A 13839-nucleotide genomic window follows, 5' to 3' on the forward strand; every position below is an offset into this window, starting at 1 on the left:
AGAAGTGATTTCGAGGGTATGGTCATCTTGCCTGCAAAGTTCTCCGAGTTGACATTAGCTTGATCCTCGTAAGCGTACTCAACGGGCTCCTCGATCACGTACTCGTCTCCCGGCTCTACCCAGGCAAGAACATCAAGCAAAGGGAGACACAATCAACCACGTGCAATGCACAAGCAACATGATGCAAAACAATGCATGACATGCGGGATGCGGTATGCGATGCATATGCATGATTTGGAAAGGAGTGATTGAACCTGGCCTCAACTTGGAAAACCAAGAGTGCCAATGGAAAGGGGAGTTGATTTCGGTCGAAATCGATATGAGGATCACCGGAATCGGTTGCACGGTTTGGAAATGACAAGCAAAACAAATATGGCACCGGTCTGTGATTAACAGCACGAGACCATCTAAATGCATCAAGAACAACATGCTATAGCACTCCAACATGACAACAAAATATATGGAAGGGATCCACTGAAGATGCTTGACAAAAGATGAACACTGAGCTACGGCTAATTCACCCAATAACAGGTTCGAACAAGCATGGCAAAAGTGCAAAAGATTACAGGTTACAGACTTTGTGAAAATAACAACATGCTAGGAATTTAACATCATGAGGCAATGTTTAGAGCAAGGTAAAAACATGCTACAGGAACATATCATGGCAAATCAAGGCATGGCATGAAGCTACTCAAAGCATACAATAAAAGTCCCTTACTGACCATAAGCCAAAAGGGATCAGAAAATACAAGGGCATCCATGTGAACATAGCAATTAACGTTAACAGATTCAGACTTAGTAGAAAACAGGAACATGGAAAAACAGACATTAAGTAGGCATGTTTACGAGCTCGATGCACTCACAACAACGCATTGCATGATAAAATAAGCATACAACCAGCAAGTAGACATGGCAAGAACAACAACATAGCATGCACGGATCAACAACAAGAAGCTCGGCAAAAATGCTTAACATATAGACATTCTGCCAGGAACATTTTATAGCAAAAGTAGAGCTCGATTGACTCAAGCTAGGGTGCTCCATAATTGCAAACGAAGAAATGGATGGATAGATCACCACAATATCTACAAAACATCCTTACTGATCATGCTCAAAAGAGGCATGGATCACTCGGTAGCAACATGAACACATGGCATAAAAATTACAGCAAGACAAAGACTTAGAATATTTCTAAGTCCCTGAAATCAGCAACATTGAGAGGGCTACTTTGCATGCTTGTGCTAGTCACCACAAAGATCACAAAAATACATGGCATACACCCCAGTAAAGATGGCATGGCATAGCTCAAAACTCATGTAGAGCTCAAATCCATAGGAGGCACACATTAATCATGGCAAAAATGACAAAACTGCATTTGCTGATAATAATCTGAAACTAACAGAAACTAGCACTCTTCCAACAGCATTTAGGGCATCAAGATGAGCTCAAATGAAAATGATGCAATGAGATGAAATGAAGTACTCGTCGAGACAAACATTTCGATATGCTACACGCACGAATCAGAGCCACGGATGCAGAGTTATGGCATGTCAAAGTATGCAAAAATATCTGGGAGGAGGCAAAAGTCAACCCGAGATTAGGGTTTCAGATCCTGATCGGATCGGGACACTATAGCTGCACGGGGATCGATGGTCGCCAGAGATGCGCCCGAGGTCGCCGGACTTGGGGAGCTTCGGATCAGCGAGGAGATGACGGAGGGCGGCCGGACTTGGGGCAGCGCAGGGCACAGTGGAGCTAGCCGGCGTCGGGCGGTGAGGAGGTGCGCTCGGGCGCGGTGGCCGGAGCGGGGCGGTGCGCGGCGGAGATGGCGCTGCGGCGGCGGAGCGCGCCGGTGCCGAGGGCAATGGCGGCGGGGATCCGAGGAGCGGGCGGCGTCGGGCAGCGGGAGGAGCCGGGCCGGGAGGGCCGGCGCTGGGCCTCGCGGGCCCGCGGGGTCGGCTGCGAAGTGGAGGCTGGCTCGGGACACGTGTCCAGCGCGTGGGAGGGTGATAGACTAGGGTTAGGGGTGGTAGAGACCCGGCATTTTCGTGGAGGGACCTATATATAGAGGTAGAGGGAGCTAGGAGGCTCCAAATTGAGCACGGTTTGCGGCCACGCGATCGTGATTGAATGGCCTAGGTGATGGAGGAGGTTTAGGTGGGGTTTGGGCCACTTTGGAGGGGTGTTGGGATGCAACACACACGAGGCCTTCTCAGTCCCTCGGTTAACCGTAGGAGTATCAAACGAAGTCCAAATGGCACGAAACTTGACAGGCGGTCTGCCGGTAGTAAACCAAGGCCGCATGACAACTCTCGGTCCAATCCGAAACCGTTTAACACACGCACAAGAAAAGAGGTAGAAAGGGATACCGAAGGACATAGGACCGTCGGATTACAAAACGGACAACGGGGAAAATGCTCGGATGCATGAGACGAACACGTATGCAAAAGTGATGCACATGATGACATGATATGAGATGCATGACAAAGACAAAAACAAACGAATACAAAAACCCGACAACGAGGAAATATCATAACTTAGTGCCGGAAATGGCAAGAGTTGGAATACAAATATGGCATGTTACATACGGGGTGTTACAACACTCCACCACTACGAAAGGATCTCGTCCCGAGATCTAGGACTGGAAAAACTCCGGGTACTCAAAACGAAGGTGATCCTCGCTTTCCCAGGTGGCTTCATGGTCGGAATGATGTGACCACTTGACTTTCAGGAATTTGATAGACTTGTTGCGAGTCTTACGCTCAGTTTCTTCAAGAATAGCAATCGGGTGCTCATGATAAGACAGGTCTTCTTGGAGGTCAATCTCTTCAAAGTTGATTGTGTGATCAGGAGTCTTGAAACACTTGCGGAGTTGAGACACGTGAAACACGTCGTGCACATTTTCAAGGTTGGATGGAAGCTCGAGTTGATAGGCAAGATCGCCTCTTTTGCTGATGATCTTGAAAGGGCCCACGTATCTAGGGGCAAGCTTCCCTTAACTGAAGCGACGAGTACTTTTCATGACACTTCCTATCTCGAAAGCCAAGTCACGATGCTTGCTATCATAGTAACTCTTCTGGCGCGATTGAGCGGCTTTGAGATTATCACGAATGAGTTTGCGCATTTCTTCTGCCTCTGTGATCAAGTCATTTCCAAAAAGTTGACATTCACCAGTCTATGACCAGTTAAGAGGAGTATGACACTTCCTGCCATAGAGAATTTCGAATGGGGCCTTGCCCGAACTCGCTTGGAAGCTGTTGTTGTAGGAGAACTTGGCATATGGACGACAATCTTCCCACATCATAAGAAAAGAGATGACATAAGCCCTGAGCATATCTTCAAGAATCTGATTTACTCGCTCGACTGGGCCACTGGTTTGAGGATGAAAGGTTGTGCTGAAGCGAATGTTGGTGCCCATGGTCTTCTGAAAAGAATCCTAGAACTTGGAGGTGAAAATGCTGCCACGATCTGAAGATAATAACTGCAGAATGCCGTGCAGAGAGTCAATCCGGGAGGTATATAGCTCTGCCAACTGAGCTGTTGTGATATATTCTTTGATAGGAAGAAAATGAGCCACTTTAGTGAGGTTGTCGATAACAATGAAGATAGCATCATTGCCACACTTGGACTTTGGAAATCCAGTCACGAAGTCCGTCTCAATATGGTCAAACTTCCATTCTGGAATGTCAAGAGGTTGGAGGAGACCAGCTGGTCGTTGGTGTTCTGCTTTCACTCTTCTGCAGACATCACATTCATTCACGAACTAAGCAATCTCGCGCTTCATTTGAGTCCACCAATACGACTGCTTGAGGTCCTGGTACATCTTTGTACTTCCAGGGTGAATAGAGAGGAGTGAATTGTAAGCCTCGTTCATGATGACTTTACGAAGGTCACCCTTAGGAACAACAATGCGATCCTCGAAGAATAGAGTATCCTTGTCATCAAGGCGATAGCACTTGTACTTGGGTTGACTCTTGGCAATCCCAATGTTCACCTTCTTCACCATAGCATCAAGAAGTTGAGCCTCGCGAATCTGCTCTTCCAAAGTAGGAGAGACTTGGAGGTTGGCAAGAAATCCTCGAGGAACAACTTGCGGATTGAGTTTGCGGAAAGCTTCACAAAGCTCGGGTTGGTAAGGCCTGAGAATCAAACTGTTGCAGTAAGCCTTCCTGCTCAATGCGTCAGCAATTACATTGGCCTTGCCTGGAGTATATTCGATACTCGGATTATACTCTTGAATCATCTCGACCCAACGAGTCTTCCTGAGGTTGAGGTTTGGCTGAGTGAAGATGTACTTGAGACTCTTATGATCAATGAAGATGTTCACTTTTCGTCCCAATAAGAGATGTCTCCATGTTAAAAGAGCATGGACAACTGCCGCCAACTCGAGGTCATCAGTGGGGTAGTTCTTTTCGTTGGGCTTCAACTGGCGAGAGGTATAGGCCACAACTTTATTATCTTGCATCAACACTGCACCAAGACTTTGAAGGGAAGCATCATAGAAGACCTCGAACGGTTTGGATTCATCAGGAGGAGTTAGAACTGGAGGAGTGACTAACTTCTCTTTCAGGGTGTTGAAGGCGATGTCACAATCAGGCGACCAGACGTACTTCACATGCTTCCTGAGGGAGTCCTGGATTAGGGGGTGTTCGGATAGCCGGACTATACCTTCAGCCGGACTCCTGGACTATGAAGATACAAGATTGAAGACTTCGTACCGTGTCCGCGAGGGACTTTCCTTGGCGTGGAAGGCAAGCTTGGCGATACGGATATGAAAATCTCCTACCATTGTAACCGACTCTATGTAACCCTAACCCTACCCGGTGTCTATATAAACTGGAGGGTTTTAGTCCATAGGACAACATACACATCAACAATCATACCATAGGCTAGCTTCTAGGGTTTAGCCTCCTCGATCTCGTGGTAGATCTACTCTTGTACTACCCATATCATCAATATTAATCAATCAGGACGTAGGGTTTTACCTCCATCGAGAGGGCCCGAACCTGGGTAAAACTTCGTGTCCCTTGTCTCCTGTTACCATCCGGCCTAGACGCACAGTTCGGGACCCCCTACCCGAGATCCGCCGGTTTTGACACCGACATTGGTGCTTTCGTTGAGAGTTCCTCTGTGTCATCGCCGTCAGGGTCGATGGCTCCTACGATCATCGATAGTGATGCAGTCCAGGGTGAGACCTTCCTCCCTGGACATATCTTCGTCTTCGGCAGCTTCGCACTGCGGGCTAATTCGCTTGGCCGTCTGGAGCAGATCGAAAGCTACGCCCCTGGCCGTCAGGTCAGATTTGGAAGTTTAAACTACACGGCTGACATCCGCGGGAACTTGATCTTCGACGGATTCAAGCCACTGCCGAGCGCGCCGCACTGTCACGACGAGCATGATCTAGCTCTGCCGCCGAACAGTGCCCTCGAGGCCGCACCCGCATCGGCTCCAACCCTTAATTCGGAGCCAACTGCACCGATCGAGGATGGGTGGTTGGACGCCACCTCGGGGGCTGCGACCCCAACGGCGACTGAGCCAAGCACCAGCCCCGTACTCTGCGAGGCTCGTGACTCCAAGGAGCCGGACTCCTCTCCGGACTCTGAACCCTCCGCGCCCCTACCGATCGAATCCGATTGGGCGCCGATTATGGAGTTCACTGTCGCGGACATCTTTCAGCACTCGCCTTTCGGCGATATCATGAAGTCACTGAAGTCTCTCTCTTTATCAGGAGAGCCCTGGCCGGACTACGGTCAACAAGGTTGGTGTATGGACGATGAATAAATTCAAAGCCCACCCACCACCCACTTTGTAGCCACTATCGACGACTTAACCGACTTGCTCGACTTCGACTCCGAAGACATCGACGGTATGGACACCGATGAAGGAGATGATGAAGAACCAGCGCCCACTAGGCCCTGGAAAGCCACCTCATCGTATGACATATACATGCTGGACACCCCAAAAGACAGAGATGGCGATGGAACATCGGAGGAAGACCCCTCCAAGAAACAGCGTCGAGAAAAATCAACGGCGCCGCTCAAAATCCCGCCAAAGACAAACACGGTGATTCCAGCACGGGAGATAATAATACTCCGGAAAGCGCCGAGAAAACCCCCTCCAGCAAGATTTAGCACAGGAGGATGGAGAACCAGCCCTCATGAGAGAGCGGCAGACAGAGAGGTCGAGGACGATAATTATATGCCTCCCTCCGAAGACGAGGCAAGCCTCGACGACGACGAATTCATCGTGCCAGAGGATCCCGTCAAGCAAAAGCGTTTTCAACGCAGGCTTATGGCCACGGCAAGAAGCCTCAAGAAAAAACAGCAATAGCTTAGAGCTGATCAAGATTTGCTAGTCGACAGATGGACTGAAGTCCTTGCGGCCGAAGAGCATAAACTCGAACTCCCCTCCAAGAGCTACCCAAAGTGCAGGTTGCTACCCCGATTAGAGGAGGAAGCACTTGATGCAGTCGACCGGCCACCTCGTGGTCACGACAGAGAGGCCTCTCGGCCCTCCACTCAAGGCGCACCCCGTACCAAGGCATGGGAATATGTGCCGGACTTATGAGACATGTTGGAGGACAAGGCAAGGCAAACAAGATCGATCTACGGATCGCGTGGGTGCCCCACGGCTCGAGACGGTAACTGTCACGCCGGCCACAAATTCGGCGGGGCCGAACACAGTAGACAAGGCTCATTGGAGCTACGTCATTATATAGCCCAATATAGAGGCGCCGCACACCCACTCTGCTTTACAGACGAAATAATGGATCATCAAATCCCAGAGGGTTTCAAACCCATAAACATTGAATCATATGATGGCACAACAGATCCCGCGGTATGGATCGAGGATTATCTCCTTCATATCCACATGGCCCGTGGCGATGATTTCCACGCCATAAAATACCTCCCACTCAAGCTTAAAGGACCAGCTCGGCATTGGCTTAACAGCTTGCCAACAGGATCAATCAGTTGTTGGGAGGACCTGGAACCCGCATTCCTCGACAATTTCCAGGGCACTTACGTGCGACCCCCAGACGCCGATGACCTAAGTCACGTAATTCAGCAGCCAAAGGAATCGGCCAGGCAATTCTGGACACGGTTCCTAACAAAGAAAAATCAAATAGTCGACTGTATGGACGCTGAGGCCCTAGCAGCCTTCAAACACAATATCCGTGACGAGTGGCTGGCCCGGCACCTTGGACAGGAAAAGCCGAAATCTATGGCAGCACTCACGACACTCATGACCCGCTTTTGCGCAGGAGAAGACAACTGGCTTGCTCGTAGCAACAATGTGACCAAGAACCCTGGTAATTCGGATACCAAGGACAGTAGTGGCAGGTCACGTCGCAACAAGCAGAAGCGCCGCATTAACGGCGACAATGCTGAGGATATGGCAGTTAATGCCGGATTCAGAGGCTCTAAATCCGGTCAGCGGAAAAAGCCATTCAAAAGGAATCCTAGGGGCCCGTCCAGTTTGGACCGAATACTCGACCGCTCGTGCAAGATACATGGCACCCCCGAAAAGCCAGCCAATCACACCAACAGGGATTGTTGGGTGTTCAAGCAGGCAGACAAGTTAAACGCCGAAAATGAAGACAAGGGGCTGCATAGCAATGACGACGAGGAGCCCCGGCTGCCGAACAACAGTGGACAGAAGGGTTTTCCCCCACAAGTAAGAACGTGAACATGATATACGCAACCCATGTCCCCAAAAGGGAGCGGAAGCGTGCGTTAAGGGACGTATACGCGGTAGAGCTAGTCGCCCCAAAGTTCAACCCATGGTCCTCCTGACCGATCACCTTTGATCGAAGGGACCATCCCACTAGCATCCGTCATGGCGGATTCGCTGCATTGGTTCTAGACCCAATTATTGACGGATGTCACCTCACTAGAGTCCTTATGGACAGCGGTAGCAGCCTGAACCTGCTTTACCAGGATACAATGCGGAAAATGGACATAGATCCCTCGAGGATTAATCCCACCAAAACGACCTTTAAAGGCGTAATACCAGGTGTAGAAGCCAACTATACAGGCTCAGTCACACTTGAAGTGGTCTTCGGATCTCCAGATAATTTCCGAAGCGAGGAGTTAATCTTTGACATAGTCCCGTTTTGAAGTGGCTATCACGCACTGCTCGGGCGAACCGCATTCGCTAAGTTCAATGCGGTACCGCACTACGCATACCTTAAGCTCAAGATGCCAGGCCCTCGAGGAGTAATTACGGTCAATGGAAACACCGAACGCTCCCTTCGAACGGAGGAGCACATGGCGGCCCTTGCAGCGGAAGTTCAAAGCAGCCTCTCCAGGCAGTTCTCCAGTCCGGCCACTAAACGACCGGACACCGTCAAGCGCGCCTGAAGTAACCTACAACAAGACTGCCTGGCACGATCCGAGCAGGCGTAGCAATGCGGCCCCAACCCCAACCCTCGCAAAAAGGCGACACCAGTACTTCGCGTACATAACTACGCTCTAGAGATACTATGGGCACAGGGGGAGGGGCACCATCACGGCACGCCCAAAACATGGCTTAAACCGTAACAGGGGCTGCAGATTTTTTAATTTTCTCTTACTTTCAAGACTTCATCCTTCGGAAGGCCTGTTTGGCAGTTCAATTGCCGCACAAATGATGCAAGAACCAGGGAAGCAGACAAGCCACGCCGCACTACGGAACTCCCAGGTGGTCTCTATCACGAGCAGTATACGCGTTCCGCATACTATTCCGCGGCCTGCCCCTGGAACGGACATGCTAACTAGTCCAACCTTCCACTTATCACATTATTTGTATCGTTCTGCTTTGATCGCAACCCTTTTTAATAAACAATGCATAGCTTTCGTCTATTTTTGCATTACCCTTTTTCTTTATATATGTTCCCTAATGACATGTTGCACCCGTACACGTTGGTACGGCCAAAATACGGCAGGGGCTTTAGTACCCCTCAATATGGTGTGAGAAGTCCGATCACTTTAACAAGTGCGGCACCCCGAACTTATAGCATTATATGCATCGGCTCCGAATCATGTCTTGGGTCAATAGTTGGGTTTGCCCGACTCCTATGTTTTGGTGCCTTACATTCCGTTATATCGGCTAAGGTAGCACTAGGAGAACCACTGCGATTGTGCCCCAGTTGAGCTGGGTCGAGCACCTCAGTGGAGAAAGCTAAAACTGACTGTCATGATGAAGCGAGAGCTGGTCGCTGTTCGAGAGGTTTTTTCGAGTCCCTAAAGACATATGCCGCTTAGGGCGAGGAGCCGACTCTGTCCGGCCAAGGAGTGGATAGCGCCCCGAACTCGGTCTTCCGAACACCAGGGGCTTCGTCGAAATTTAAAATTATAGAATTCTATGGCTAAGTGAGAGTGTTCACGCATTATAGTCCGATTGCCTTGTTCGTTGGGCTGAGCGCCTCCCTCGAAGGACCCAAACATGGGAAAAAGAACACTCAGGTTTATCCCCGAACACCCCAGCACTAGCGGCACGGGGGCAGAAGCCGACGACTCGCCATCTCTCAGAATTGATAAACAGCCGCACAGAAGGTAATATTTTAAATTCCAACAGCATTGCTTAGCGCATATAAACAAGTTTTCAGCGCACAGGACAAAACGGGCAAGTTTCACTCAAAAATTACATCCCCAGAACGTTCATCCGCCACAAGGCGGGCACCCTTCAGAACATCCTTATAGTAATTCTCGGGCATGCGATGCTCTTTCCCCGGCGGTGGCCCGTCCTTCACAAGCTTCTCAGCATCCATCTTGCCCTAGTGCACCTTAGCACGGGCAAGGGCCCTACGTGCACTCTCAATGCAGACGGAGCGCTTGATGACTTTGAGCCTTGGACATGCCTCCACCAGCCGCAGCACCAGCCCGAAGTAGCTCCCAGGCAGAGCCCCTCCAGGCCACAACTGAACAATGAGGCCCTTCATGGCCAGTTCGGCCGCCTTGTGGAGCTCGACCAGTTGCTTCAGCTGGTCGCTCAGGGGCACAGGGTGTCCGGCCTCAGCGTACTGAGACCAGAACACCTTCTCCGTCGAGCTGCCCTCCTCGGCTCGATAGAATGCGGCGGCATCAGACACACGCCGGGGAAGATCTGCAAATGCTCCTGGAGAGCTCCGGATTCGGGTAAGTAACAAGTAACTCACGTTTATGTGTTTGCTTTGCATAAAGAATGCCTTACCCGCCGCTATCGTCTTCACCCCATCCAATTCTGTGGAGGGTCTTCTGGGATTCGGCCTTGGCAGATTTGGCATTCTCAATAGCCACCGCGAGCTCGGACGTTTGCGTCTTCGAGTCAAGCTCCAAACTCTCATGTTTTTCCATGAGAGCCTGGAGCTCTTGCCACACCTTGCAAACCTCGGCCTCATACTTCTCCCGCTCGGTGCGCTCCGAGGCCGCACACTTCTCGGCCTCGACCAGCGCTTGCTTAAGGGTTGCCACTTTAGACGTGGCCCCTGAAATAGCCACGATAATCCTGTCATTCTTTGCAATTGCACCTTTTTATATATATTTAAACAAGGTATTTCTTACCTTCATTGTCCTCGAGCTGCTTCTTGGCACGACCGAGCTCTTGCTCGAACCGCTCGAGGTTCTGCTTTAGCGTGTCCACTTTCACAGTCAGTGCGGCGGACGCAAGCAGAGAAGCCTGCATACGCATATTGACTCCTTTTGTTGGATTCCTGCGAATTTTATTTGATCCTCTATTCGGCTTTTCTTCCAGAATTCCAAACAGAGCATCAGGGGCTACTGTCTATGTAGTAATATTATTTACACATTCTTTACTTACCTCAAAGCCTGTCAAAAGGCTAGTACAAGCTTCAGTCAGTCCGCTCTTGGCGGACTGAACCTTCTGGACCACCGCACTCATAATGGCACGGTGCTCCTCGTCGATGGAGGCGCCTTGGAGCGCCTCCAACATATTGTCAGGCGCCTTCGATTGGATGGAGGTCACCGGCACAGTGGGTTGGCTCCTCTTGGAAGGAGGTCGCCCGCTGGACTCTGGAACCTTTGAAGGTTCCGGAGCAGTGTCCGGCCTAGAGCCAGACTTGGAGCCCTGGGGGTTTCATCCCCTTGGCTCCTAGAGTCCGGGAGGTCACCTTGCGGCGCCTCCAGGACCACCTCCTCCCGGCTTGGAACCTATTGGGACAACACTTCAGTGTCGTCCGTAGGGCGGGGGGAGGAAGCTGTCGGAAGCGAGTTCACATCCGACGAGTCCAGTGAGCTGCTCGACGACACGTCGAGCCGGCCTCTGGGTGGGCTGCATAAACATATTCGACGTGAGGGAAAGTTGTGCAATAAACGAATACTATGAATTACTCTGGTATCCGGATACTTACGATTTGGCCAGGGGCTTGGCCCTGGGCGCCCACTCCTCTTCGTCGCCATTAGCGTCGGTGGAGCAGTTCGGAGGAAGGGTTTTCCCTTCTTGGACCCTTCGGCCTCCCCAGTTGGGGCGGCATTCCTTTTCTTCCCTTCCCCCGCTGGAGGGGGAGGGGTCTCTTCTTCCTCCTCCTCGTCTTCACGGGAGGAGTGCGTCTTGGATTCGTCGGATGATGAATCCGACACCTCCGGGCATTGGGCACTCTTTCGAGTCCCCGTGGCCTTCTTCTTGACCTTCTTCTCCGGCACCACATAGGGTGCCGGAACCAGCAGCCTCGCCAAGCGAGCGTCCGCTGGGCCTTCGGGCAAAGGGACCGGACAGTTGATCTGTCCGGACGTCACCTACCAATCCTGTCAAAGGAAAGGGAGCTTAGATCCCACATAGAGTCAAACTATGAAAAACTGATACCCTGTAAAAGGAAAAAGCAGCTTACCGCGAGAGCGTGATGCTGCGCACTGAATCCGCGATCCTCAGTAGCGGATGCGGGAGCCTCGGCGCCCTTGAAAAGCACCTTCCAGGCATCTTCGTACGTCGTGTTGAAGAGCCTGCTCAGAGTTTGGTGCCGCGCCGGGTCGAACTTCCACAGGTTGAAAGCTCGTTGTTGGCACGGGAGGATCAGGCGGATGAGCATAACCTGGACTACGTTGACAAGTTTAAGATTCTTGTCCACCAGGGTTTTGACGCATGTTTGGAGTCCGGTCAGCTCTTCTTTTTTACCCCACGACAGGCCCGTCTCTTTCCAGGACGTGAGCCGCGTTGGGGGTCCGGACCGGAACTCGGGGGGTGCAACCCATTCGGCGTCGCACGACTGGGTGATGTAAAACCAACCCGATTGCCACCCCTTCAGGGTCTCCACAAAGGATCCCTCGAGCCAGAGGACGTTGGCCATCTTGCCCACCATGACGCCTTCGCACTCCGCCTGGATCCCGTGCACCACCTTCGGCTTGACGTTGAAAGTCTTGAGCCATAGGCCGAAATGAGGGCGGATGCGGAGGAAGGCCTCGCACACGACGATAAACGCCAAGATGTTGAGGACGAAGTTCGGGGACAGATCGTGGAAATCTAGGCCGTAGTAGAACATGAGCCCCCGGAAAAATGGGTGGAGAGGAAGCCCAGTCCGCGGAGGAAATGGGGGAGGAACACCACCCTCTCATGGGGCCTAGGGGTGGGGATGAGCTGCCCCTTTTTGGGGAGCCGGTACGCGATGTCGTTAGACAGGTATCCGGCCTTCCTCAGCTTTTTGATATGTCCCTCCGTGACGGAGGAGACCATCCACTTGCCTCCCGCTCCGGACATGGCTGGAGAAGGTTGAGGTGAGGAGTGCGGACTTGGGCGCTGGAGCTCGAGTGCGCAAGAATGGATAGGCGAAGGAGGAAGAAAGCGTAGGTGAAAAGGTGGATCTTTATCCCCTTATATGGGTGGACGCAGCTACATGTCCCCACCAGCCTGGTAAAACTCGCTTATCTCCCAAGCACCGTAATCAATGGCGCGGTTGGGTTACCCACGCCCGTATTGATGAGAATCCCGGAATAAGGGGACACGATCTCTGCTTTAACAAGACGTGCCAAGGAAACCGCCTCGCATAACGCGCTGAGATGGGACAGTAAAACGGTTCGAATAAAAGCTTGGCCGTGGTGTGATGTCACACTATGGAATACGTGAGCAGATTAGATTTGTGTGAATATTATTCTCTCTATGGAAATATGTGGAAACTTATTTTGCAGAGCCGGACACTATCTTTGTGTTCAAAATCTTCTATGAAGTACTTGGAGGAGGAACCCGCCTTGCAATGCCGAAGACAATATGCGCGCCGGACTCGTCGTCATTGAAGCCTGGTTCAGGGGCTACTGAGGGAGTCCTGGATTAGGGGGTGTTCAGATAGCTAGACTATACCTTCAGCCGGACTCCTGGACTATGAAGATACAAGATTGAAGACTTCGTCCCGTGTCCGGGAGGGACTTTCCTTGGCGTGGAAGGCAAGCTTGGCGATACGGATATGAAGATCTCCTACCATTGTAACCGACTCTATGTAACCCTAACCCTACCCGATGTCTATATAAACTGGAGGGTTTTAGTCCGTAGGACAACATACACATCAACAATCATACCATAGGCTAGCTTCTAGGGTTTAGCCTCCTCGATCTCGTGGTAGATCTACTCTTGTACTACCCATATCATCAATATTAATCAAGCAGGACGTAGGGTTTTACCTCCATCGAGAGGGCCCGAACCTGGGTAAAACTTCGTGTCCCTTATGTCCTGTTACCATCCGGCCTAGACGCACAGTTCGGGACCCCCTACCCGAGATCCACCGGTTTTGACACCGACACTTACGGAGAAGGTTGGAAAGAGCCTTCGCGATCTTAGAGAAGTTCTCAACGAACCTTCGACAATAGCTTGCGAGCCCAAGGAAGCTGCGGAGTTGCTTCACATTCTGAGGTGGTTCCCAATTCACAACTGCAGACTCCT

The sequence above is a fragment of the Triticum dicoccoides genome, chromosome 4A (genome assembly GCF_002162155.2).
Source record: "Triticum dicoccoides isolate Atlit2015 ecotype Zavitan chromosome 4A, WEW_v2.0, whole genome shotgun sequence".
NCBI lineage: Eukaryota > Viridiplantae > Streptophyta > Magnoliopsida > Poales > Poaceae > Triticum > Triticum dicoccoides.